We start from the raw sequence: 27,625 nt of genomic DNA on the forward strand, positions 1-27,625 counted from the left end.
CCACCGCCGGGTTCGCCTCTGAGAGCTGAACGTGCTGTTCGGTATCTTTGAGTTGGCAGATGAGGTGTGGTGACCAGGTAGTGCAACCTTGATCCGCTATAGGGTTAGTGTAGTTGGATCTGAATTTGGTCCAGTCTGGAAGGGTTGCTTTAGTGTGAGGTCTTGTAAGGGGTTTGGTGCGGATTGTGGTCGCAAGAATGCAGTGGTCACTACCCAGGGTTTCCTCAGTGTTGTGCCATTCTGCATATCTAATATTTTTGGTAAAGGTGAGATCTGGGCACGTGTCGCGTGCCACGGAGTTCCCAATGCGAGTGGGTTGTGCAGGGTCCGTGTGAAGAGTAAGGCCCAACGTTGACGCAAGTTCCGCCAGCTTGCGTCCTCGTTTTTCTTCACGTATGTATCCCCATAAGGGGCTGGGTGCATTAAAGTACCCAACGATTATGAGGGTGTCCCTGTTCGCCACCTTTAACGCCCCGACTGAATAAGTCTGCAAATGTGACGTTTGGAAGTTTGGGAGAGCTGTAAACGTTGAGTAGCATGCACTCGTAATGTACGTAGCGCGGCTCCAGCTTTCCGGAAAAGGTTATTCGCGCCTTGTTTGACGTGCTGAATTTGCGTTTCTCCAGAATCTCGCCATGGCGCCACTCGAGACTTGAGCGGAGGGATTCCGCTGTATCTGTATTGCGTACTGTTACCACGCCGTAACAGACGTTACCGGCGCCTGAATTTCTGCGACATGAGCTCCTTAGCAATATCTTGTTATAACCGCACATTTTCCGAACACCATTTGGTTCACACTACTGCACCTCTTATGAACAATAATCTTCCCTCTATATATCGTAGTGTACTGATCCGCAATAACGAATTACAAAAGGTTATCTGAAACATAATGAGTAGACAGAGAAAACCGTTCGTGAGCCGGTTCAAAGTGGCATCAACAGTCTTTTATTTTCAAGCAAACCTGTCATAGTCTGCTGTAACACATGACATTCAGAAAGCAAGCTGGGTGGTAGAAAAGCACTTAATATCACAGGCACAACACCGGCCTGATGAATTGTACGAATAACACAAGGTTTCATAATCGGTTGGTAAATGGTGTCAGAATTTCTTGCCCGCTATGTTCCTTAGGTATTCGCCCATAAAATTAGTCCCCTAGCTTATTATAGATTGTACTTCAGCAACATTGTTGAATTCGAGCTATTTCTTGTCCGCTATGTTCCTTTAGGTATCCGCCCATCAAATTAGTGCTCAAGCTTGTTATACATTGAAGTTCAGCAACCTTGTTGAATACGAACTGTGCGCTGAAATTAGAACTGCGAAGAAATCTGTGCGTCTGAGCGTCAAACCCATTTACGAGTTTCCCTAGTGTCCTAGATCAGCCTTCTCAAGAAGAAAAGGAATTTCGGATGCCTAGTTTCGAAACGTGGTTGATGAAGTTCACAGGTCCCTGAGCGTGGTCAAAAAAGGGTGACGTTTATGGAGCGCTACGGCTCCCTTGTTGACATTGAGGCAACCGGAGGACGTATCCGGGTTTTTGTAGCATTTAGAAGCATTTGTAGTGACTTTGCATAGATAGCATATAACGTGCCATCGTTCCTGCTAAGTGTGTTAGGCGTTGTATAAATGATCAGTGAATCGATGAGTTGTTCGGCTGATACATTCTTTTCCGTTGTCAGTGTGTTGTTATTTTCTCCTTTCGCACGTTGTTCCGGGGTTTCCTCAGGAGTCTCGTGAAGTTTTTTGTTTCGCCTGTGTGGAATGATGAACAACCAACGCAGTCAATTCTGAACGACACAAGAAAAGAGCCACAAGGCAGATGGTTTTTAAGGTTGACAAGCTCAGCCCGTATCACCCGCTATATTCGCATCGTGCGTGTAGAAAGTACGCTCAAGGGCTTCTGTGATTCCTTCTATATATAGGAGAAGGGCTTGTTTCATTTTCGTTCGTTCATTACTTCTGCCTTCCTGACATGTTGGCTGCTCTGGTGATATACCATTCTTTGTTCAGTGTTCCTGATGAAGGAAAAGAAATAGCTGTTTTCTTGCAGGTTAAACTTTATTATTTTCATCTCGTCGTTGGCGGTGGCACCTTTAATAATTTTTGAACAGCAAGAGCTAAAGCTCCGCACATCAGATGCACTGTCGAGAAGGAATCGTGGCACACTTACGCCGCGTCTGTTAACAGCCAAATAAAATAAATGCGGGAACACGTTCCCACAATAAATGGTAGCTAATCCCGATTTATAGTTTCTTTTTTGACAGCACCAGGTGCACAGAGCAATATTAGAGAAGAAGCACTGATTCTGGCTAAACATTTTTCTAGTTTCAAGTTCTTCTCTTTCTGCAGCATCATTTTAAAACTACAAAGACACAGTCCAAAGTAAAAGACTGCCCACAATGGACAGTGCTCCTGAACCATATAACAGTTACATTACGCTTCACTAAATTAGCAGGTTTTTCTTGGTAAACTGACAGCACCAGGCCCAGATTTATTTATTTATTTATTTACAATACTGCCAGTACCATCAGGGACCATAGCAGGTGGGCGAACAAAAATGACAAACATGATAAAAATTTGAGCAGTGCACTCTGGAATTAAAAAAAAAGTGAATACAAATCAAACACAGGTGAACAGAAAGGAACAAGCAAAATAAAAGAAAAGGTAAACATTAGCAAGGAAAAAGAAAAATACATGTCTAGGAGTCGGGTGGAGCATTGCCATAAGGAATTCAATTAGAGCACCTGGGAACACAGCAGCGGAAAAAATAAGAGACTTTCTTCACGATTAATTAACAATCTAATGAAGTGATGAGAGGCGGTTGAGTATGTCAGTGAAACTGCTTTATTCGTTAATTGATAAGGATTCTATCCGTGACGTGAACTGAGATAATGTGGTTGCAGTTATGTATGAGGGATCAAGGCGATTCCATTCTCTGATCACGAGGGGAAAGTACGAATACATGAACGTGTCGTTATGGCATGAGTATTCTGTTATCGCGCGCGCGTGTTTATGCCTCGACGGGCGTGATTGCGAGAAAGATATGTATTTTGATACGTCTATCTTGTAGTAGTTGTGCATCAGGTGAAACAAAAATTTTAGCCGTGCTTGTTGCGCTCTTGATGATAGCGTCGCTAAACCCGAAATAGCAGCGAGGTTAGTTGGTGAATCTGTGCGCTTATATTTGTTGTGTATAAACCGCAATGCTTTACGCTGTACTTTTTCTAGTTTTGTTACATTAGTCACTGAATGGGGGAACCAAACTGTGTTAGCGTATTCTAAAACTGGTCGAACGAAAGTAGTATATGCGAGAAGCTTTGTCGATGTGGGTGCAAGGCGCAGACATCTTCGAAGAAAAAATAGTTTGCGTAATGCTTTCGAGGTTATGCTAGCAATGTGCGCGTCCCATCTGAGGTCAAAAGTTAGTGTGATGCCTAAGTACTTATGCTGGTGCACTTTCGTCAGTATTCTGCCATTAACAAAGTACGGAAAATCATAAGGTTGCCTTTTTCTTGTTACCGTCATGCAAACAGATTTAGTCGTGTTTACCGTCATTTGCCATGTTCTGCACCATTCGGTTATTTTGTTCAATGAATCGCTGAGTGAAATGTGGTCTTCGTAGCTGTTAATTGTTTTATAGATAATGCAGTCATCGGCGAAGAGTTTGATGTTAGAATCGATATTGTTGGTTATGTCGTTGATGAAAACTAAAAATAACAGTGGCCCCAACACGGATCCTTGAGGTACACTTGATATGACGGGTACTGTCGCAGATTCCATGGTCTGAAACAGTACGAATTGTGTCCGGTTTGATAAGTAATCCTAAATCCAATATAAAATTTCCCCATCCCCGATGGCACCCCGTAACTTTGCTATTAATTTGTTGTGGCAGACGCGATCGAATGCTTTAGAAAAGTCCAATAATATAATGTCAGTCTGGCTACAGTTATTGATGGCGAATGCAAGGTCTTGCACAACCTCTGTAAGCTGTGTTACGGTTGATAGCCCATGACGGAATCCATGTTGGTTTGATGATAACAGATTGTGAGTATCAAGGATGTTTGTTAGGTGTTTAAGGATGATATGCTGGAGCATCTTGCAAGCCGTGCTGGTGAGAGATATTGGTCTATAATTCGATGGTAATGTGGTGTCTCCTGTTTTGTGTATTGGTATAATCTTTGCCTTCTTCCAGTCGTCGGGTAAAGTTGATGATGAGAGAGGTTTACGAAATATCAGACCCAAGTATCTGCTGCACCATTCTGCGTATCGTTTCAAGAAATCGTTTGGGATATTGTCTGGCCCGGGTGAATTTTTAGAGTCAAGCGTGAGTAATAGATTAAAAATGCCCGCATCTGATATGATTAAATGGTCAATGCGTGATGTTTGATTGCCGTAAAAGTCCGGGAGATTGCCGTCATCTTTTGTGAAAGTTGAGTGAAAAAACGTGTTGTATGCATTAGCATTGTTAGCTCTAGCCTCAGGAGAGAAGTCGGATAACGTGTTTTTAGTTGGGCGGAAATGGTTCCAAAATCTATGCGGGTTGTTTGTCAGAAAGTTAGGCAGCGTTACATTAAAATAGTGTTTCTTGGCCTGTTTGCCTATCTCTCTGAACTTTGCGATTGCGCACGCTAGTTTTGTAGTTTTAGAAGGACATGAACCATAATTTTTGATAGAAATACGCAACCTTTTCACATGACGTTTAGCGTGAATGACATCCCTTGTTACCCATGGACTGTTTCTTTGTGGACGCTTGGTTTTTAGTGGAACATGATTAGTTATGCAGTGTGAAACCATAGTCTTAAAATAAAGCCAAACCCTGTTAATATTGATTGAGGGGTCGGAGACCATTTCACTGAATGCTTCAAATTCATGTGCGAGGTAGGTTAATATGCTGGCATCATCAGCCTTATCGAAGTTCAGTGTTGTCTTTACATCAGATCGTTTTTTTATTGAGCAGTCTAGAGGTAACAAACATAATGGTATGTTGTGATCAGAGATGCCTTCGATGATTTCTGTCTGCGCTTGGTGTACTGGAAAGTAATCACTGATTAGTATAAGATCGAGGATATTGTTTGCTGTTCCTTGCTTGCGCGTTGGTTCTAGGATAATTTGGTGGAGATTAAAGGAGAGCATTAAGTCAAAAAGAGCTTCTGAAGATGATGATGTGTGTTGCATAGTTATCCAGTCCACGTCCGGAAGGTTAAAGTCACCCATGAGAATGATTCTAGTGCTGCAAGCATATTGTTGAAGGAAGTCCTGAATGACAGAAATGCACTCATCTCCTGAAGAGGGGCTCCTATACAGACAGCCTACACAGACAGTAGTATTGTTGCAGAGCAGTCTGCAGAATACGCTTTCAGCCCCTGACACATCTGGGAGCGTAACAAACGGCAGGGTTTCCTTTATCAAGAGAGCCACACCACCGCCGACGGGAGTCTCGGTCTTTCCGAATGACTGAGTAGTTGGGTGGTGCGATTTCATGACTCGAAATTTCTGGTGAAAGCCAAGTCTCCGTGACGGCGACAATATCAGGTTCCCGATCAATTAATAGGTTTTCTAAAGATTCTACTTTGTTTACTATGCTCCTTGCGTTTACATTTATGATGGTCAGTGCTTTAATCGCGCTCTTCCCCGTGTCGTTGGTGGGCTCCTTTTCTCGACTGTCTCCTCCTGCTCGTCGTTTTTTTTCAGCGGAACTTTGTCGCTCATTTCGTCATCCCAAACAAAGGCAGAGCTGTTTATAAATAATTTGTCGAAGGCAAGCGAAACTTTGTCCCCTTTTTGTCGATTTTCTTTGGCACTGTTCCACAGTTTTTTTCTGATTTCTCGAATTCTCGGAGAGAAATCTTCCCCAATGGCATATTTCGTGTCTTTAAGTTTAAAACCTTGCTTCAGTATTGCCGACTTGTTACGGGCATCCAGTAGTTTAAAAATTACCCGTCTATTCTTATTAGCCTGCGGCCTGATTAACCGGTGAATACGTTCAAAGGCAACTGGGTCGAGCTTTAGAGTATCTTGAATGATACTTTTGTTGACAGCCTGCTCCAGAGTTTCGGTTGATTCTTCTTCATCTTCTGTTAGTCCGTAAACAATTAAGTTGGATCTCCTGCTTCTGTTCTCAAGATCATCTATTTTTTTTCCAGTATTTCTATTACGTGATTCATGCGAGAAATCTCAGTTTGACAAGACTGCACTTTAGTTTCTGGAAGTGTTATGGCATCTAACTTGTTTTCTATGTCTGTCAGCCGTTTTTCCTTTATTTCTTTAATATCTTCCGCAATATCCTTCAGTTGTTTAGCGATTTGTGCCATTTCAGGGCCGGGATTTGTTTCGACGTCCCCTGACAACAGGAGGAGTTTACACAGGAATACAGCAACATCAAACACTTCAAGACAGAGCTGCGGGCACGGCAGCACTACCAAGAAACGGTCGCTAGAGCGGAGGCATTTGCCAAAACGCCTGCTCACCTGCACAATGAAGACGAAAGAATTAGCGCACCGCATGCTGGTAGTGCCGCCGAGCCCACTGCCGATGCAATTCCTGGGAAGGGTATATGTAGCCCATTCATGTGGTGGCGCTCCCAGCAGATCATGCGTAGAAATGTGCTCGCACGTTGCTGCTCCCGGATGATGTGGTCGAAGAAATTCCGCTGACGTCAGGGAATCGCACGCATGGAAACGAGTGCCGTTCACCGGAGAGGTCACCCAGGCTATCTCGGAAGGTTCAATGCCGCTGGCAGTACCATGGAGAATCAGTCCAAGGGCGAACTGCACAATGAAGACGAAAGGATTAGCGCACCGCATGCTAGTAGTGCCGCCGAGCCCATGAAATGCATTATGAAATTCTGGCCCATCTTTCGAACCTTGCACAGAGGCATTTGTGAAATGGTTTAGCATTGTATGATTAATAGGGAACATACCAAAGGCTTGGAATCTTATGGTACTATTCTCGAAACCAGGAGAGACGCCCAACTCTCACTGCGGTCATGTCCCTTAACGCTGGCGAGCTGTCGAGCTGAATCGTTTGAAGGCGTTCCAAATATTATATGGTTAATGTTTACGCTTGAATACCATGATCTTCTTGGCATCCATTAGTATGGTTTTAAAAAAGCGTGCTCAAAAAATGACCATCATGGTTGCCTTAAACATAGAGTACTGGTCTCATTACACACAAAGAGCACAGTCTTTCGGCTTTCTTTGATTTAGACAAAATCTACGACGTGACACGAAGGTTCGGTATCCCTGGGAGACATGTACTATTACTAGGAGACATGTAACTGGGAGACATGTACTCGTACATCTCCAGCAAGGAAATGAAATGCTGTCACCCCTTTCGCGCACTCATACATGAACTCTCAGACACCATTAGAGCGTGTGGAGGTAGCGTTCTCAGTCTCAACGGAGATGGTCTCGGCTCAAAGCGACAAGGTCAGCCAGGAACCATCTACCAAGTGACAAGGGTGGTTGTTTGGTGCACAGCTTTCATCAGTCGCAAGCCAGAGAATGGGTCGGAGCCAAAGGTTCACAAATACAGAGGATTGCACAATAACTTGTACGAGCACATACAAAGTGATTTACAATACAATGCAACTCGCGCAAAATAACACTGCACAGAGACTGCAATAGAACAAAAAGCCCTGCACCAAAAGTGCACTAATACAAGAGAGAGGCAAGCAAACGAAACGCAGTTTGTTCACTGACCACTGCGACAGCCCGACGATCAGAGCAGGTGCGACGGAGCCCTCCCGCAGGCTTGTGCACGCTGCCTCGAAGGTCCATGGCTGGGCGAGTGGTGTTGATCCGGGAGTCGAACGGGCACGCTTCTTAGAAGCTTAAACGGCGGCTCGGCCTCGGTTTCCTTCTCCAGCGTTTTAGATTTCTCAACTGCTCGTACTGGCGATATTGCTTCCGAACTGCGTCGGTTTTACGAATATGAGCGGAATTTTCTGACAAATGCTTGAGCAACTTCTTGTCCAACGGTTCAAGTACACCGCCGTGAAAAAAAATTCAGGGGGCACTTTGACGATCTAAAGTGCGCGAAGCGAAAACCTTTCCACTCAACTTTTCCTGCACGGCCGTAGGTACACATGAGGCTATTCACGACTAATTAGTCATGAACCATGACTGAAAAGTCATGATTAACTGGTCATGATTGGTTATTGACTAGTTAGTCACGACTGATTAGCTTATGAGTAACAAGTGATGATTCGTTCATGATTAAATAGTCATGACTGGTTAAGAATAACCAGTCATTACTGATTAAGGACTAGTTAGTCATGACTTGCGACTAGTAATGACTAGTTATAACTTACAGTTCAGATGTAATAGACGGACGGAGTCATGGCCGCGAGTATGAGCCGTTAAAGGCTTTCGCTTTAACGTACATCCCACCGAGCACGGCCATGGTGGTGGTGGCGGTGAAAAATATTTATATACAGATACACTTGAAGAGGTTATGTACGAGCTGGCCCAGAGGGGGCCAGCCCTTACAAGTACTAGGTGGAGGTCCCTAGTTCTGGACCCCATTGGCGTTGCCAGCCACCCGGGCTCGCGCGACCAAGGCCCGTTGGGCCTGCAGGTCAGAGCAGCCGAGCAGGGTCGCCTACCAGTCCTCCCGGGTTGGGTTGAGGTGAGGGGGGATAGCAGGGTTGGAGTGGCAGGCCCACACTATGTGGTAGATGTCCTAAGACTTCTCCGCACAGTGCGGACAGCTCTCCGAGAAAGAAAGGTCGAAATGTTTCAGAGCTGCCGGGCACAGCAAAGTATTAGTATACAGGTGGAGCAGAAGCCGCTCCTCCGCCTTTGAGAGACCTTTACACGGGCGGAGATAAAGACCGTGGCCAAATTGATAGAGTATAACAATATCTTTGAAGGTGTAAGCTGGAATAAATTCGAGTTTCTGATCGTCGGGGTCGGAGGGGAATGCCCGGTGAGAGAGCGCGCGGGCGGCGGCGTAAGCTACCTCATTTCCCTCCAGGCCCATGTGAGCAGGTGCCCCAACTATACGCCGGTGAGCGGGGTCCCCGGTGTAGACGCTGTTTTGGAGAATGCGGTAGGCTAGGTACGGTCCCCAGCCCTGCTCGACGTTCCGACAGGCACCTCGCGAGTCTGAAACAATTGTTTTTGATGTCGGATCAGATGCAGCCAACGCAATGGCGACCTCCTCCGCGTGTGTTGTCACGAGCTCGGAAAGTAAGGCCGTTCACTGTTTTGGATTGGTAGACGACTGCGGCCGTGTACCATCCCCCATGGTGGGGGCCGGAGGCATCCACGTAGAACACGCCGGGTTTCGATCCATAGTGGCGGGCCAGGGCTTCCGCCCGCGCCAGGCGCCGGCCATTATGGTCCTCACGGTTCATGTTCGTGGGAAGGGGGCGCACGTGGAGGGCGCATCTCTACTGGGATGGAATACTTACGCGCTCTTCCATGAGAGTGGTGTGTTGGATGTGTAGTCGGCCAAGGAGGCGGTAACCCGTCGATGTCTTCGAGAGACGTGTGCATTGGTTGGTCAAGTGGGCTTCCCGGAGCTCCCGAAACGTGTTCACCATGCCCAGCCCCAGGAGGCGCTTGTTGGAGGTGTTCACGGAAAGGTCCAGAGCCCGCTTAATAATTTTGTGGAGGATGACTTCGAGTGAATCCTCGTCTTGTTTCCGCATGGTGGTATGGAGTCGAATATAGAATTCGACTGGTTACAAATGCATGCGCCAGCCGCAAGGCGTCCTTACATCGTAACCCCCCGTGCTTGTTAGGAACCCGGCGGACCATGCGGCCCACCTGGTCCCCCACCTGACGGAGGTTGGCCAATGTTGTTTCTGACCATCTGTCTTGATGTAAAAAGAGCCCCAGTACCCGGACTTGAGCTTTTTCAGGGATTGGACCTGTCTGAAGAGACAAGAAAATTTTGGCTGTGCACTTTGGTGAGGGGCGTATGTGCACAAATTCAGACTTTTGGGTGGAGCATTGGAGGCCGCAGCGGCGAGCAGAACGGTCTTAATGTCTTAACGGCCTTAATGTCTCCGAGGGAACCGAGGGAACATCACCCCAGAGGGTGATGTCATCGGCGTACAGCGCATGCTGCACACCGGCGACAGCGCCCAGCGGGGCCGGTAGGTGCATCATAGCCAGATTGAATAACAGGGGAGAGAGCACCGCGCCCTGTGGTGTACCCCTTGTTCCTAAATGAAAAGGGCCATGTTCCTTATCCTGGATTCGAATGTAAGATTGTCTGTCGGTTAAAAATTGCCGAATGTATTGAAAGGCGTTTCTACCGCAGTTAGTTTGACAGAGATGGGTGAGAATGATCTCGTGGGTAACGTTGTCGAATGCTCCCTTCAAATCCAAGGCGAGTACGACCTTGTCATTGTGAGGGCATTCGATGGTGTCTGCGAAAAGGTGTTTGGATTCCATGAACTCGGACAACCTGTTGCGTACCATCGTCTCCATGAGTTTGCCCACACAGGAAGTTAGAGAGATGGGACGGAGGTTGTCCGTGTAGATGGCCTTGCCAGCTTTAGGGATGAAGGTGACCAGGGCGGTCTTCCAGTCGATGGGGAGTGGCACTTCCCCAAGCGCGATTGAGTTAATGTAATTCAATAAAGACAGGTGAGCCGGGTCAGGGAGGTTGGCTAACAATATGACTGCAATTTTGTGCCGACCCAGAGCGGAGCCACGTTTAGTTTTTCCAGGGCCGCCCTTAGGTCATGCAGCTAGAACGGTTGATCCAACTCAACGTTCTCAGAGCCTGCATAAGAGTACGCCGGCCCGCGGGGGTCCTGGGTGGTGCACAAGTACTGGTCCCGGAGCTTGTGCGCCAACTGAGTTGTGTTGCCCTGAAATCTTTGTGTTGCTCTTTGGAGGTGTTTTTGAGTTTCCGTGCGTGTTTGTTTTGGATCAATTAGTGCGCGAAAGAGTCGCCACGTGTTCCGGCTTGCGCGGCCGTATTGCATCGGGCCACCCAGTTGGAGTCGGCGAGTTGGGCCGCGTACTCAGCCGCTCGTTGAGTGAGCTCGGCGATGCGAGCTTTAAGTTTCCGGTTGTGCTTTTGCCGGCGCCACCGAGGGACAAGGCAGTGCCGGGCCTCCCAGAGGTGGAGCAGGTGGTTGTCCACATCCGAGACCACCTCTGAGAGCTGAATATGAGTTTCGGAGGAGCGAAGGCCAGAGACCAATTGTTCTGACCAAGACTGGTAGCCTTGCTCATGTATGGGTGTCGCAGAGTTATAATTTTGCCTGAACTTGGTCCAGTCTGGGAGTCGGGCTTGTGTTGTTGGTCGCGCGAAAGGACGGGTGCTAATCGTAGTGTTCAGGAGGCAGTGATCGCTGCCGAGGGTTTCCTCGGTGTTGACCCAGTCTGCATATTGAATGTTGCGGGTGAAGGTTAAGTCCGGACATGTATCCCTAGTCATGGAGTTGCCTATACGAGTTGGGTAGACTGGGTCAGTGTGAATTATGAGGCCCAGCGTTGACGCAAGCTCCGCCAACTTGCGTCCCCGCTTCTCTTCACGAAAGTAACCCCACATCTGAGCGGGAGCGTTGAAATCGCCCACAATCAGGAGGGGGTCCTGACCCGAACCTCTCAGCGCCCGGCTAAAGAGGTCCGCGAATGATATATTCGGCAATTTCGGATTGCAGTATACATTGAGTATGTGTAACGGTGGGTCCTGCTTGCGGAGTGGGAGGAGGGTCACCATTACATACGGAGCGGCTGCAGGGCCAAGTGAGGCCGTCCCCGGCTCCGAAGCGCGCTTGCTCAGAGGGTATAGAAGATAAGGACGAAAGGCTCTCTTGTTCTCAGCCGGGCGTGGGAGGCAGAGTCACGCTGTGTGCGCGGTAGTAAGTGCGGCGTTCGTGTTATTACTTTTTTCCCAGCGCCTGTGCGGGGGCTCATGCATCAATGCAAAACGCAGAGTTACCTTCAGAAGCTGTTCTGAAGGGGGGGTGCGTGGTGCGAGTACCAAAGCTGTCAACAAAAATAGCGCAGGAACAGAAAAAGTCCAAGAAAGGACACACACGAGCGCTCCTTTCTTGTTCTTGTTCTGTTCCTGCGCTATTTTTGTTGCATGTGTTACCAACAAGCCCAAGATTCCACCTTAATCAAAGCTGTCAGGGGCGCTCGAAGATAGATACGCAGTGGCAATTTCGCGCTAGCGCGGACAATGTGTTAAGAAACTACAGTGGCCGAACAGATTCCGCGCGTGCTTTGCCAGTGAAAAAAACTAACAAGAAAAGGCGTCGAGCCCGCCTCAAGCGGTCGTGCAGCGGCCGTGCACGGTGGGCTATATATTTTTTACGGGGGCTGTACGTTAATGGAGACGCGGGCCTAGAACACTTTTATTATTAAAAGTGTTTATTAGTAGAAGTATTATTATTATTACTATTTTGCGCCGTGGCGAATGTGTCGGCAGTGTCCAACCCATCACGTCTATTATAACCCGTGAGGAGACTGACGATGCATTGCACATCAATCTCGCTGCCCTCAGCCACCATCTTCTATGCCCACTCCTTCCTCTACAAAACTGTTTCTCCGCTCCATCGACGCAGATCTTCCTCCGCCGCAGCGCACGCAGCTTCTCCACTTGCTCCACCAGTTCAGCGCCTCCTTCGACTGCCATCACAGTTCCCTTAGCCAAACCTCGACTGTCACACATCGCATCGACACAGGTGCCCACGCTCCTCTACGGCAGCGCCCCTATCGTGTGTCGACAACCGAGCGCCAAGTCATTGAAGATCAAGTCGACCAAATGCTCAAGAGCGGCGTCATCCAGCCCTCAAGCAGTCCTTCGGCTTCGCCAGTTGTGCTTGTCAAAAAGAAAGACGGCTCCATCTGTTTCTGTGTAGACTACCGCCGCCTTAACAAGATCTCGCGCAAGGACGTATATCCCCTGCCATGCATCGATGATGCTCTAGACTGCTTGCAAGGTGCCGAAATATTTTCTTCTTCAGATTTATGCTCCGGGTACTGGCAGGTACCCATGGAAGAGGCCGATCACCCCAAAACAGCCTTTGTAACCCCTGACGGCCTATATGAATTTACTGTGATGCCTTTCGGCCTTTGTAATGCTCATGACACCTTTGAGCGGCTGATGGATACCATTCTGCGTGGGCTGAAATGGAAGACCTGCATCTGTTACCTCGACGACATCATCGTGTTTTCGCCTGACTTTGACACTCACCTCTCCCGACTGAAGCACGTTTGGCCTGCCTCTCTGACGCCGGCCTTCAGCTCAACTTAAAGAAGTGTCATTTTGCCGCCCGCGAACTTACCATTTTAGGCCATGTTGTTTCTAAGGACGGTGTCCATCCGGACCCGGCTAAACTTCGTGCTGTGGCTGCGGTTCCTTGACCTACTTCTATCAAAGATATGCGCAGCTTCCTGGGTCTGTGCTCCTACTTCCGTAGGTTTATACGCAACTTTGCCTCAATTGCTGCACCTTTGACACAACTTCTGTCCGGCAGTTCTGATCTTTCTCAGTGGTCCCAAGTTTGTGACAACGCCTTCGATTCTTTGCGCCGTATCCTCACCGCACCGCCGATACTGCGACATTTCGACCCAAACGCACCTACCGAGGTCCATACTAACACCAGTGGGGTAGGCACCGGCGCCGTGCTCGCACAACGCAAATCTGGCTTCATCGAATACGTCGTTGCCTATGCCAGCCGCACGATAACAAAGGCTGAATCTAACTGCTCGGTCACTGAAAAAGAGTGTCTGGCGATAATTTGGGCCCTTACCAAGTTCCGCCCTTACCTCTACGGCCGCCCGTTTGAAGTTGTGACCGACGAACATGCGCTATGCTGGCTTTCCTCTCTGAAAGATCCATCCGGTCGCCTCGCGAGGTGGGCCCTTCACCTCCAGAAGTACGATATCCGCGTCGTGTATCGTACTGGCCGCAAACATCAAGACGCTGATGCTCTATCCCGCTGCCCACTTCCAGCCAATATATCCAGCCTTTCCACCTTCGACGCCTCCTCACCGATGCTTCACATCAGCGCCATGCCTTCCTCGCAGCGCGCCGACCCATGGATCTCTCCTCTTATTGACTTCCTCACCAACCCTACGGCTGCTCCGCCTTCGCGTGCTCTTCGCCGCCATGCTTCCCATTTTTCAATACGTGATAACCTCCTTTATCGCCGCAACTACACCTCAGACGGCCGCAAGTGGTTGCTAGTTATTCCCCGTCACCTTCGCTCGGAAGTCTGCGCCCATTTTCATGCTGACCCGTAGTGTGGTCATGTCGGAGTGTTCAAGACCTACGGTCGCATCCGACTACGATATTATTGGCGTGGCATGTACACATTCATCCGCAAATACATGCGGTCATGCCTTACCTGTCAACGTCGCAAGCCACCTCCTCATCGTTCTGCTGGAGAATTGCAGCCGCTACCTTGCCCGCCAAGCCCATTTGACCTCGTCGGCATTGATTTATACGGTCCCCTCCCGTACACTTCGGCCGGCATCCGTTGGGCTATCGTCGCGGTTGACCATTTGACAAGGTATGCCGAAACCGCAGCCCTTCCAGCCGCCACAGCCTTAAACCGATTCATCCTTCGTCACGGCGCCCCTCGCGAACTGCTGAGCGACAGAGGCCGCGTCTTTCTGTCGGATGTTGTGAAAGCACTGCTCACCAAGTGCAATATAATTCATCGAACCACCTCCGCATATCATCCGCAAACTAACGGTCTCACCGAGCGCTTTCATCGTACCCTCGGTGACATGTTGTCTATGTATGTCTCTTCAGATCAGTCAAACTGGGATCTTGTCCTTCCGTATGTAACCTACGCGTACAATACCGCAACGTAGTCCACTACCGGCTTTTCTCCTTTCTTTCTCTTCTACGGCCGTCACCCTTCTGCTACCATCGACACCATTCTCCCGTACCAACCCGATGCTTCCGAGTATACACCTCTTTCTGAAGCCGCCCGGGACGCCGAAGACTGCCGCCGCATCGCCCGTGCTCTCACGACTGACACCCAGTGCAGAGAGAAATCCCGCCACGACCTCAGTCAAACAACACCACACTTCGCCAACGGCTCCCTTGTGTGGCTCTGGATTCCGACGAATACTCCGGGCTTGTCATCAAAATTTCTTGCCAAGTACCATGGCCCATACTGCGTACTGGAGCGCACATCTCCAGTTAATTAGACTGTAGAACCTCTCAACCCATCTTCTGATCGCCGCCGCCGTGGACGCGAGACTGTTCACGTCCAGCGCTCAAGCCATTCTACGACCCAGCCGTCCTGCCTGCGCCCTGAGTCGCCAGGTTGGCTCCGTTTCTCCCCGGGGACAATTGTAAAGACGAAGACGAACATTCTGTGCAGCGGCGGCAGTGCCATCGCTGCGCGTGCTTTGGGCTCGCTTTGGCTGACCGCAGACTGTTGCCGCCCTGCTCCTTTAATAAGGTCCCAGTGCCTTTAATAAACCCCCGTCTTACAATATCAATGAAATTTATGTGTAAATGCGTCTTATTCCTGTATTAAAAATATAATTAGTTTCAGAATATCTCAGTTAGTTCCCATATTATAAGAAAATAACTGAAGCCTAATTAGTTACATTCTTACGAGTCGTTAAGACACATCCCTTCTAATTTTTTTTGGTTTCGATTGAAATGGAGCGGCAGCCAAAGACTTGCGCCATCTGGAGCTATGCTAATTGTATTGTCGTTGAAGTGCGTCATAAAACAAAAATATGAAATTTTGTGCAAACACCATAATTAAGAAGCAGAGTTAGGTAACATTATGGCTCACAAAATTTGAAATGTTCCACTGAGCCATACAAAAAGAGCATAATTCCATTGGAGTTTAGTTCCTTCTGAATTCAACCGTATTTATAACTGAAACTGCACCATGAAAATAATAAAAACCTCCGTACGTCTAGTGAGTGGGCAAAAAACACGAAGCTGAGAAAATTCGCATTTGAAGTTCTCGCGCCAGCCATTCGGAGGTCGTTGTAGAGGCTTCAAAAAACAGCGGATTGTGGATGTTCCAAAAACTTTTCACAGCAGTGAGTAATATCAGGTTGTGGGGAAGGGGCCCAGCTTTCAAACAAAACTAAGATGGGGGCCATCAAGGACGCGGCCATGGGAAGCGGCGGGCGTGAAGTCCTGGCACATTCCGTTTCGAAATCGCATTGCCGGGTTTCGTAGGCGCGAAATGTATAGATATTTTATTAGTTGAAATTTTTCGGCGGGAACTTTAGTGCATTCATCCTGATTATGCAATTTTTGCAAATTAATATTTTTGGCATAATTTCAATATCTGCATCTCCCATTAAGTGCAACCGTTTCGTGCAAATTCATTCAAGAGAGCTGTGCGCCTCACAGGTACGTTTTAAATACTACTCTGTTCCTAACAAAATGAACTCTATAACAAAAATAATGCAGAAGTTCATTATGTATTCATATACGTAAATTACCTCGAAATTGTGTGCTCATCCTCCACCATGCCAGAGCATGCCAGAGACAAATACAGCTCGCTGTAAATAAACTGGCGACAGGGGCAGATAGAAACAGTTTCATGTTTTTTTCCACAATTAACAGTGGCTGCCTGTTGTCACTTAGAGGAGGACAGCACACTCATCGGAACCTTTATCGGAATGAAAAGACACTACGAATAAAATACAAGCACACAAATTTTAGGCATAACATTGGGCAAAACAGTCACGTTCCTGCCTCACATAAACACGCTCAAAAAGAAAACTTTGTAATCTCTAAGCATGATCAAAGTGCTCTCACGGAAACTCTGGCGGGCCAAAAAAACACATGTTTTGAACATTTTACGCTCTCTTGCGTGCTGGTGCGTAGATTATGGGTGCATAATATATGGGTCTGCTTAAAACGGCAGAACACAGTGCGTAGCATGGGTTTACTTCTCTCAGTTGGTGAATACACACAATCTTTGATTAATAGCCTTCTTGTACAAACTTATGAACCGGCCCTTACAGTCAATGATTACATGTGTGTACGTAATGCAAATAGGATCCCTACACAAGCATCTCAGTTATCCGATAGTTCAGAAGAGCACCTTCAGTACAGTTGTCAGCAGTAAACCACAAAAGGATAAGTTTTTGCTACTGGCTTCGAGGATAAATGCCAAGAATGAGAGATACGGAATATTCTTCCAGATTTCGAGTTTGCTTCAATACACGATCCACTGACGCCAAGAAAGAACCGTCTGTAAACGATTGCTAGACAGAGTTTAACACTTCCATAAATCCCATCGTTATCCGCTCTCCTCATGCACTGAACTTTGTCATCCCCTTTTTAGGACTTTGCAGGTCACCATTTAATATCTGGTACCTTTACTTTCTGATGCCCCCCAGCCAAATTCACTGAGAATTTATTTTTATTTTCATTACTTTTTGCCTCTTTTTCTTTTTTTTACATTAGAATTTTGCCCACCACTCTCTTTCCGTCTTTCTATCCCCAATACTCTTCCCCACGTAGAGTAGCCTGTCAGTGAACTGTTTCTGCAGGATAAAATCTGCTTTTAAATAAAGGGCTCTCTCTCTCTCTCTGTTATACAGATAGCTCAAAAGCAGCAAATTGCACTGGAAGTTCTGTAATACAAGGGAACTTAGAAGACATATAGTGAGGCTTGCGAAGTGTCAATGCATTTTTACAGCCGGTTGCTGTGGAGAGCGTGTGTTTGTGCGCGAATAGTGTACGAGAGCATTGAAAACGACATAATGTACACAGATTCCCTCAGCCTACCCACAGCGCTGCAGTCAAGAAATGCAGCTGCACCCTTAGTCGGAAGCGTCATACACAGAATGGAAAAATTCACGGCACAAGCTCTACAGGGTCCCGAGCCATGTCGGAATAGATGACAACGAGGGAGCCGACGCGTATGCTACACAAGCTCGCAGTGGTGAAATCAAGAAAGTGAGCGTGCCCCGTAAATTAAAGTAGAAATGGTAGTCGACTTGGATTTATGAAATAAACAACAAACTGCACTTTGTAAAGCGCACCTTGGGAAAATGAAAATCATGCAAGCATCAGGAACATTTTTATCAAATTAACTTAATGCCATCTTCGCATCGCACACACAAACCTCACTCATATCGTGCAGAAAAAAAAAAACAAGACAGATCTCGTTTTCATTCTACTGGCTACCTCACTCTCGTGGTCTGGATCAGGGATTATTATCTGCCGTAAAAAAAAATGTATTTCTTACCAGCTCCAACGCTTCCCTGGCTGTCATCAACTGTGTTGCCTACCGATACTGCTGGACATTTCTTTAGTTTTCTGTGGAATAGTTTCGAACTCATCATTTTGCTTTCCCTTTCCATGTCCTTGATCATGCTTCGCAAATCGTTGAATGCAAATACCGAACCTCAGTGGTGTGAGGAGCACTCTTCCCTTATTCCTCAAGATTGTTGGAGCTCTGGATGGATACACGAAGACCATTCCGGCATTCCAACACAAGCTAAACTAGCTTGGAAACTTCCCGAAGGATAGCTTCGGCATTGCAGTGCGCTTTGTGCCCATATTGTTGTAAATATTGAATAAATGTTGACAAGAATGGCTTTTCCAGAAAAAAAAAAATTGATCGCATCGCTCATGCATGCAGCCAGGAAGTATGCGGAAATATCAGAACATGAGGTACTTTTGTAGCCAGTCACAAAATTGCGATCCCGAAAGCATTATAGGTGCTTGCGCTTCTCGTGTTATGCCAAGCGCAGTTAATTTTGCGAAACAGCCTATGTGACAGTTACAAGGGATGAGTTTAAAATCTCTATCGTAGTCACTAGAACACAAAGCACCACCTTAACCACGAGGTTACAAAGGCAGGTTTTTCACTGAAATCTTTGTACAACGCGTCCTCAGCTTCCCGTCGTGTTCCTTTCAGATCCCCTCGAGTCAGCCAAGGCAACCAGAATGGCGACCAACATGTTTTTCGCGTGCAAACGCCAGTGGCTGGACTTCAACATACGACCTGCCATATTAAAGGTGACGTGACGAAAGCTAACGCTATTAATAGACAAAAAATAGCCCCCCCATTTTGGAGTCCTCTTTGAGAGCAAAAACAAAAAAAGAGAAGGAAAGGTGAAGAATACCTGTACTATCATAGCTATCTCAGACCTAACGCCTGATTGGCCGGTTAAGACAGTCCTAATTTGCCCTATGTTCGAAAACTTCAACCCGCCGCGGTGGCTCAGTGGTAAGGCGCTCATCTACCGAGCCGGAGTACCCGGGTTCGAACCCGACCGCGGCGGCCACGTTTCGATGGAGGCGAAACGCAAGAGGCGGCCGTGTGCTGTGCGATGTCGGTGCACGTTAAAGAACCCCAAGGGGTCGAAATTATTCCGGAGTTCTCCACTACGACACCTCTTTCTCTCTCTCTTCGTTCACTCCCACCTTCCTCCCTTCCCTTACGGCGCGGTTCAGGTGTCCGCCGAGATATGTGAGACAGATACTGCGCCATTTCCTTTCCTCAAAAAACCAATTTACCAATTCGAAAACTTAGAAAGTGCTCTGGCAGAGTGTCACTGCTTGCACGTAGATAACTTCAGTAGTTTGCGGCAAACGGTTCGTCTACAAATTTTAAATGAATGTCTGCACTAAGTAGGTCCGCTTTGACACCTGGCAGACTGAGATATACACCAGGTCGACACAGTTTAGCTTCGAGCTGTAATGCTCGGGTATTACGTTGCCGCCTGTTAGTTTACTCCAATATGTAGCCGGCTCGGTTACCATGGCAACCATTGTAATGAAATGCGGTTGTTATGAAGGCCGCCATCTTGGATTCTTTTTGTTGCAGGAGCATAAATCAGAGGGTCGAAATTCGACGTTTCAATAACCAGGCGTCGTACGTCATAAAAAATGAATAATAATTTTGAGGCTCTGCAAAGTGGTTTATTAAGCGTGTATGCAAATCTTTTCATTTGGTTTTGGAACTTAGGGGCTGCTCAAAGGCGAGATCTCTGTGCGAAATAATCGAGTACGGGAACCAGCCTCATCTTCTATTGTTTTTATATTTACCAAAAAGTCATTCTGTGCAAAACGCGCGATGGTTTGTGCTCGACCCTCCCCGATTGCTTAGACAAAATTTGTGGCTTTTTATTACCTGTCTAAAGCAGTTTCCCACAATATCTCTGGGGATAAAATTTGAAGTGAGCCGAGGCTTTGCTCTCCTGTGAAGTCACAGTAGAGAAAACACTGACCGGTGGTGCGGCGCTCAACTTCAGAAATTCTTTTCTCGAGGAAAAACGCCGATAAGTATCGCTCAGGGAAATTGGAATGCAACAAGCTATTAGTTGAATCTTAATTTAGATTATCTTTACTAGAGCACCTGACATAGCTCAGTATTAAATTTTCATCCGAATACGCAGCACCACGCACTTTTTGCAACTTTGGCATTTTCATTCCCATTTTTATTCCGTTCCATTTCAGTTTAAACAAATTTACCAGTGGTACTTGTTATTATGGAGAGCCTCGCATGGTTATTACATTCCTCACAAATGCCACGAAGCGTTTTTTTATAAGTTGAAAAATTATGTGCTTCCGGCAAAAAAAATCACAAAACACTTTGTGTTGGCAATTTGCTGATGCATGATACAAAGTACAAATGATATACATTTGTAGATATAAAAAAATTGGAGCACGAAAAACATAGTTTTTGTCACATTTTCTTCAGAAAAGATTTTGCAATAGTTTCCAAATTCAAAGGGTCGTCACATGACAGGAAAATTTCTTCCTGTCTGGCGCTTCCTTCGGCACTTGTCTTCTGTAAGAATCTAATTCGATACCTCCAACGAACATTGGTTATCTTGCCTTCCCATTGCATGCCCTGCCCGAGCCCACTTCTTCCTCTTGATTTTGGCGAGGATGTCATCTATCGTTTGTTCCCTGACCGACTCTGTTCACTTCCTGCCTCTTAATGTGTCACAGAATATTTTCATTTCCATAGCTCACTTCGTTGCCCTCAAATTAAGTTCAACACTTTTTGTTTGCCTCAATGTTTCTATCACATAGGTGACCACCGGTAGGATACAGATACTCTAACCTTTCGCTTGAGGAATACTGGCAAGCTCACATTCATGAGATTACCCGCAAAAATGCGCCTCACCCCGTTGTTATTCTAGTAGTTATTTCAGTCCAGTGGCCCGGATCTGAGGTCGATACCTGCACTAGGTAGATGTATTCTCTCACCAATACCAATAAGGCCGACACTCTTGAACATTACTTTAGAAATCTTCATATTAATTTTTACGCCCACCGTTCTGCTTCTCCTCATGATGCTTTCCAATTCGGCACCTGAGTTACTTAGGAAGATAATGTCGTCTGCAATTCATAGAATGCTAAAGCCATCATCATCATCACAATCATCTGCCTGGTTACGCCCACGGCAGGGAAAAGGCCTCTCCCATGTCTGTCCAGTTAGCCCTGCCCTGTGCAAGCTGTGGGCACCGTCTCTCCGCAAACTTCTTAATCTAATCCACCCACCTAACTTTCTGCCGCCCCGTGCTACGCTTGCCTTCTCTTGGAATCCACTTCGTTACCCTTAAGGACCATCGGTTATCTTGCCTTCCCATTACATGCCCCGCTCAAGCCGGTTTCTTCTTGATTTTAACTACGTTGCTACCAACACGTGATTATTCCCTCGCCCACTCTACCCGCTTATAGTCTCTGAACTTTGCACCGCTTCATAGAATATTTCGACTATATGGTCTTCATTATGTGCTCAGGCCTGTGCCGCCTTCTATTTGTACTTATAAATAAGTTTAATTACGGCGGCTGCCACCCTCTCGTTAATGCTATGGGATCCCTGCGCGTTGCTGTTAAGAGAGTTCATAGGCTCTTCTCACGTTCATGGGGCTGGCATGAAAGTGGGCAGTGCGTGTGCAGCCTAATCCTTTGTCATGTTGTCTGTTCCAATAAGCGACACATATCAGCGTTTATTGAAACCTAAATTATGGAAACTAAGGCCATGCTACACCCGTTAAGAAATGAAAACGATAAGGAAGGATGGAGGGGCCTGCCTCTGTAGAGGCTTACTTAGCACTGTCAGTTTTTTTTTATCTCCAAAATCATCCTTCTCGCTGTTATTGATGAGGGGCTCCTGGTTTTACAGTGCTCGTATGAAATTTGGGAAAAGAAGTGAGGGGTTGAAAGAGGGCCGCGTCATATTGATAAAATGCAGTGATTTCAATAAGCTCGGTTGTTAGCTTGTCGACCTGATCATGCGCAGCAAGTAAGGAAACGATAGTGAGGAGGACGTTTTGCCTGGAAAGAAAAATGTTTTCACCATTTTCACGTCAAAACTTGTGCAGTTTTGCAGTGGACTGATTGATTGAAAAGCACTTATTGCTCGAAATGGAAGTGATTCTCGAATTCGCCTTCATGGTTTTTGTACTAGCCCATGGCTGCAACGGAACGCAAAAATAATGGTTCTATTTCTCGCTTCCTGGTTGCAAAGAAAGGCAATGTATTCTGATACTGAGGCTAGTTGAGTATCAGAAGATACGAGCCAAACTTACATTGTGCCGTCAATTTTAGGGTCAGAAATACGAGTATAAGTGAACGGAGAGTTCTCAATCTCTCTCCCTTCCCTCTCTCTCTCTCTCTCTCTCGCTCTCTCACACACACACACACACACACACACACACGCACGCACGCACGCACGCACGCACGCACGCACACACACACACACACACACACACACACACGCACGCGCACGCGCACGCACACGCACACGCACACGCGCACGCACGCACGCACACACACACACACACACACGCACGCACACACACACACACCCTAAAGAACTTTACTGCCGCATGAAATAAAAGAGGCGTCTAGATCGTGACTGAAAACGAAACCCCCGAAGTTCTCCTTTCAGTCTGGTTTGCGGCAGTCCTTATGATTACGACATGGCGGCCTTCTAAGCTTGTGCACCTGCATATCCATGGCTGAAGGGCCCGTGGTGCCGTGGCCACAGAGAGCAGTATCTGTGCGTAAATCACAGTGGGCTTTCCAGCACATTGCCATATTGTTGGGGAACAAAAGTTGCAGAGAAGAACTTACTGTGGACTGCTGGGCCATATTTGTAATGGTTGCGGTAGACGCGGCTTTGCTCTAAACGTAAGCAAAATGCAATAGTATTAGCCACACTTACAGCGCCAACATTATAGCACTTTCGAGGGATATGAGTTATTCCGTCAGATGTTAGCCTACAACATGCATGCAGTCACCATTCTTTGCCTACCTTTGCAGGAATTCGATGTCTTCTGCATCGCGTTGCGAATGTGCTACAGCATTGCAGGGGAGAAGGGAAAGGTAGGTTCATTTTTCTCTCAACACTGAAAAAGGCAAATAATTTCAAGTTGGTAAATTTTTGTATTCATTGCAAAGACAGCTTGCTCTTCCACAGTTCTTTAACCATTCTGAAGAGAAACGTGTGCTAATTTCCGTTAAGAGTTTTTCTAGTTACATTAAGGCACACTATGCACTAGGCACATATAGTTCACAATACGAACAAGACTGTTACTTAAGCCTGGTTCCTCTAGACATGAAAAAACAACGCGTGTTTAAGGTTCATCTACAGTCACAAATTCCCAAATAAGACCCAATACAGTTAGCCGCTGGGTCTGTTTTGTTTTGCTGCAGCGCACGTTAGCCTGCAAAAAATGGCCTTAGTTCTGTCTCGCTGGGCTCAATTAGTCCAACGGTGTCCATTCAGAAGTGGCAGTCAATGTCGTCTTAACGGGTGAAAGGTTGACATAGCGAACCTAAAGGAATGCTCAAAGAGATCACTGATAGCACTCTGAGTGATTCACGGAATTTCTTTCCCTGGCTGCTTTCGCGTCTTGGCAAACCACTGCCACCCGCCGCTTCTCTTTTTCCAGATTTTCTGCGCTCCCGGCATCCGCCATTGAATTCTATTGTTGTTATCGTTGTTGCCTTTGTGACATGACACCTGTTACGCGCCACTGCCTTCAGGCGCTCCTTTTTGTGCGCTATAACTCGCTCATAGTCCCTCTCCGCTTTTGCTGCTTTACTAGACAAACATTCGCGTGCTTTTCGTTTTTCTTAGGCACGCACCGGCCACATTCGCACTTCCTTGTAAGACCCCATCAAATGGACGCTGACGACATGGAGGATCCATGTTCTACCCCAGCGTCAAACTCGTGCGGCATCCTCTATCTAGAACATGCTACATACGAGGTCTGTTAGAAAAGTATCCGACCTTAATTTTTTTTTTTTGCGAACACCTGATGAATATGAAATAAGCGCGCTTGCATCAGCCGACCTTGAACCCTCGTGCGCATGCACGAATTTTTTCCCGCCTGCCTATAGCGTCAGTCGCTCGGACGCAGCGTTTGAGTGAGGTAGTGCGCAGTGCTCTCGTCGGTTTTTTATTGCAAGGAAAATGGCGGACTGACAGGAGCAGCGCTAATGCATCAAATTTTGCCAGAAACTGAGAGCGACAGCCAAGTGGAAACAATTCGGAGTATTCAGACGGCTTTCGGTGACAATGCTATGAGCAGCACAAAGATTAAGCAGTAGTACAACTGGTTAGAAAACGGACGCACATCGGTGGAGAGCGAGCCACGCTCCGGTCGGCCATCAACATGCCGAAATGACCAGGTCATTGCCGAACTGAACGCGTTGGTGATGAGAGACCGTCGTGTGACTATCCGAGAAATGGCGGAAGAGGTGGACATCAGCACTTTTTCTACACATTTCATTATCACCGAAGATTTCGCCATGAAGATAGTTGGGCGAAATTCGCGCCGAAACTGCTCACGGTGGAGCAAAAGCAGCTTCGTTTTGAAGTCTCACAGGACATGCTGGATTCCACAAACAGTGACTCCGACTTCATCAACACCATAATCACTGGTCACGAGACTTGGGTGTACGGGTACGACCCGGAAACCCAATCCCAGTCGTCACAGTGGAAGCATTCCACGTCAACAAGACCGAAGAAGGCCTGCCAAATGCGCAGCAACGTCAAAATGATGCTCACTGCTTTATTTGACTCCCGCTTTGTGGCAAACCACGAGTACGCACCCCACAGGGTAAAACACTGACCAAAGAGTATACAGGTATGTCCTCCGTCGCCTACGTGATGCTGTGCAGTGCAAGAGACCGGAGTTGAGGTCAACAGGAGATTGGCGCATCCATCACGACAATGCTCCTGCACATTACTCGCACTTGATTCAGCCTTTTTTGGCGAAAAACCAGACTCCTGTAGTTGAACCGGCTCCTTACTCTCCTTATATGGTCCCCTGCGCCTTCTGGCTGTTTCCCAAAATCAAGAGGCTATTGAAAGGAGCGCGATTTCAGAGAAGAGATGACATTATGGCTGCAACGACAGCTCAGCTAAACTCCATTCCGAAAGAGGGCTTTTCGGAATACTTCCAACAGTGGCAGCACCGCTGGGAGAAGGGTGAGGAGTCCCAAGGAGACTACTTTTGAAGATGATCAGGTTTTCAGCGCTCCAGTTATGCAAGTTTTTTTTCTTCGGCCAAAGGTCGGATACTTTTCTAACAGACCTCGTATATCCGCATTCACTCCACTTTCGGTTTTTCGAGGCGCTGAACGACCGGATAAAAGATAACGACGACGCATGCATGATTGATCCGTTCCCTGTTAGTGTGCAGCGGTGCACCACCAGAGATTTCAAGTAGCAATCACAAAGGCATCCACAGCTGTCATCTGTTAGTGTTACAGACACAAAGTTTTTGGGTATTCGTTTTTTTTTAACTTGAAAGGTGTCTACGAGCATAGAAGTACTTAAAGCTGGGCTTGTTGGTGCGTATTCGTGAATGACATGAGAGCGCAAAACGGCAACACGGACGAGTAAGCAGCGCTGGTCCTGTTCCCTTACACGTCCGTGTTGCCGTTTTGCGCTCTCATGTCTTTCTACGGGCATATCACGAAAATGAGCTCAAAACACTAGTGCGCAGCGTTAATAATAAATTAGAAACAATTTTGTACAGCCAGATTCGGTATCAGTCGGCGTCAGAGCTTTTATGGATCTTGACGTCACAACCAAGCCTGGGGTGCGCCCTGATGTCGGTGACCACAACGCACAACGCACTCCCTCACCAGAGCGGGATTTGTCCACCCTGGTGTAGTATTTGGCCACAACTTTTACAGATAGAACCAGGACAACCTTGGACCTCAATCAGAGAAATGAGCAGGCAGAATTTCGTAAAAGATAATGGACAACAGACCATTACCACACTATCAGTCAGGTGGTAGAAAAATACCCATATTATAACCAACCCCTATTGGTAGCGTTTGGTTGGGTTATGGTTGGTTTATGGAGTGACTAAGGCTATGAGAGACGCCGTAGTGAAGGGCTCCAGTAATTTTGACAACCTGGGGTTCTTTAACGTGCACTGATATCGCACAGTACACGGGCCTATAGAATTCCGCCTCCATTGAAATTCGGCTGCCGCGGCCGGGATCGAACCCACGTCTTCCGGGCCAGCAGCCGAGCACCATAACCACTGAGTCACCGCGGTGGCCTATGTAGCGTTTGTGGATTACGAGAAAGCATTTGTTTCAGTTGAAACCTAAGCACTCATGCAGGGACATTGTGGAATCAGGGTGTAGAGGAGTCCTATGTGAAAATAATGGAAGATATCTATGACGACTGCACAGCTACCATATTTCTTCATCAAGTCAGCAATAAAATTCTAATAAGGAAGAATGTCAGGTAGGGATACATGGTCTCGAAAATGCTATTCACCGCATGCTTACAGGGCGTGTTCCGAGGCCTGGATTGAGAACAGTCGGGGATAAGAGTTGATGAAGATTACCTAAGTAATTTGCGATTCGCTGATGACATTGCCTTGCTAAGTCACTCAGGACATGGACTGCAAAGCATGATCAATGAGTTAGACTGGCAGGCCAGAACGGTGGGGCTAAAAATTAACATGCAGAAAACCAAAGTAATGTTCAACAGCCTAGCAAGGGAACAGCAGTTCACAATTGGTAACAAGGTGTTGGAAGTGGTAAGAGAATACGTGTGCCCAGGGCAGAAAGTGGCCGTTTATCGAGTTCATGAGAGGGAAACAACTAGAAGTATAAGAAGGGGGTGGAGCGCTTATGGCAAGCTCTCTCAAATTATGACTGGCAGTTTACCAATATACCTGAAGAGAAAAGCGCGCAACAGCTGTATTTTACGGGTACTCTCCTACGGGGCGGAAACGTGGAGGCTAACGAAAGGGTGGAGCTTAAGTTAAGGACAACGCAGAGAGCTATGGAAAGAAAAATGATAGATGTAACGTTAAGAGACCGGAAGCGGGCAGAGTGGGTGTGGGGACAAACGCGCATTAATGACTTCCTAGTTGAAATCAAGAGGAAGAAATGGGCTCGGGCAGGGCATGAAATGCGAAGGCAATATAACCGGTGGTCCTTAAGGGTAATGGGGTGTCTTCGAAGTAAAGGCAAGCATAGCAGGGGGCGCCAGAAAGTTAGTTGGGTGGATGAGATTAAGAAGTTTGCGGAGATACGACGGCTACAGCTGGCAAATGACACGGTTAATTGGAGACCTGGCAGAGGTCTTTGCCTGCAGTGGGCGTAGTCAGGCTGATTATGATGACGGTGATGATCTCACGGTTGACCGGGCAACCTCGACTTCCACAATACTGATGACGTCGGCTTCACCGGCAAACAC

General features: G+C 47.1%; 2 pseudogenes across 1 annotated transcript in view; one reads left to right on the forward strand and one right to left on the reverse strand.

Moving 5' to 3' along the window:
- Positions 1-27,625, forward strand: part of LOC149344673 (uncharacterized) — a 106,946-nt pseudogene that overhangs the window by 12,016 nt on the left and 67,305 nt on the right. The window contains exons 2-3 of the transcript XR_016282779.1: positions 18,842-18,942; positions 23,209-23,271. The product of XR_016282779.1 is annotated as an uncharacterized LOC149344673 (transcript). The remainder of the gene's footprint in view (positions 1-18,841; positions 18,943-23,208; positions 23,272-27,625) is intronic.
- On the reverse strand, positions 5,506-6,815 carry LOC149344674 (uncharacterized; annotated as a pseudogene).

Source organism: Amblyomma mixtum, chromosome 5 (genome assembly GCF_055824585.1).
Source record: "Amblyomma mixtum isolate Tamu chromosome 5, ASM5582458v1, whole genome shotgun sequence".
NCBI classification, from domain to species: Eukaryota; Metazoa; Arthropoda; class Arachnida; order Ixodida; family Ixodidae; genus Amblyomma; species Amblyomma mixtum.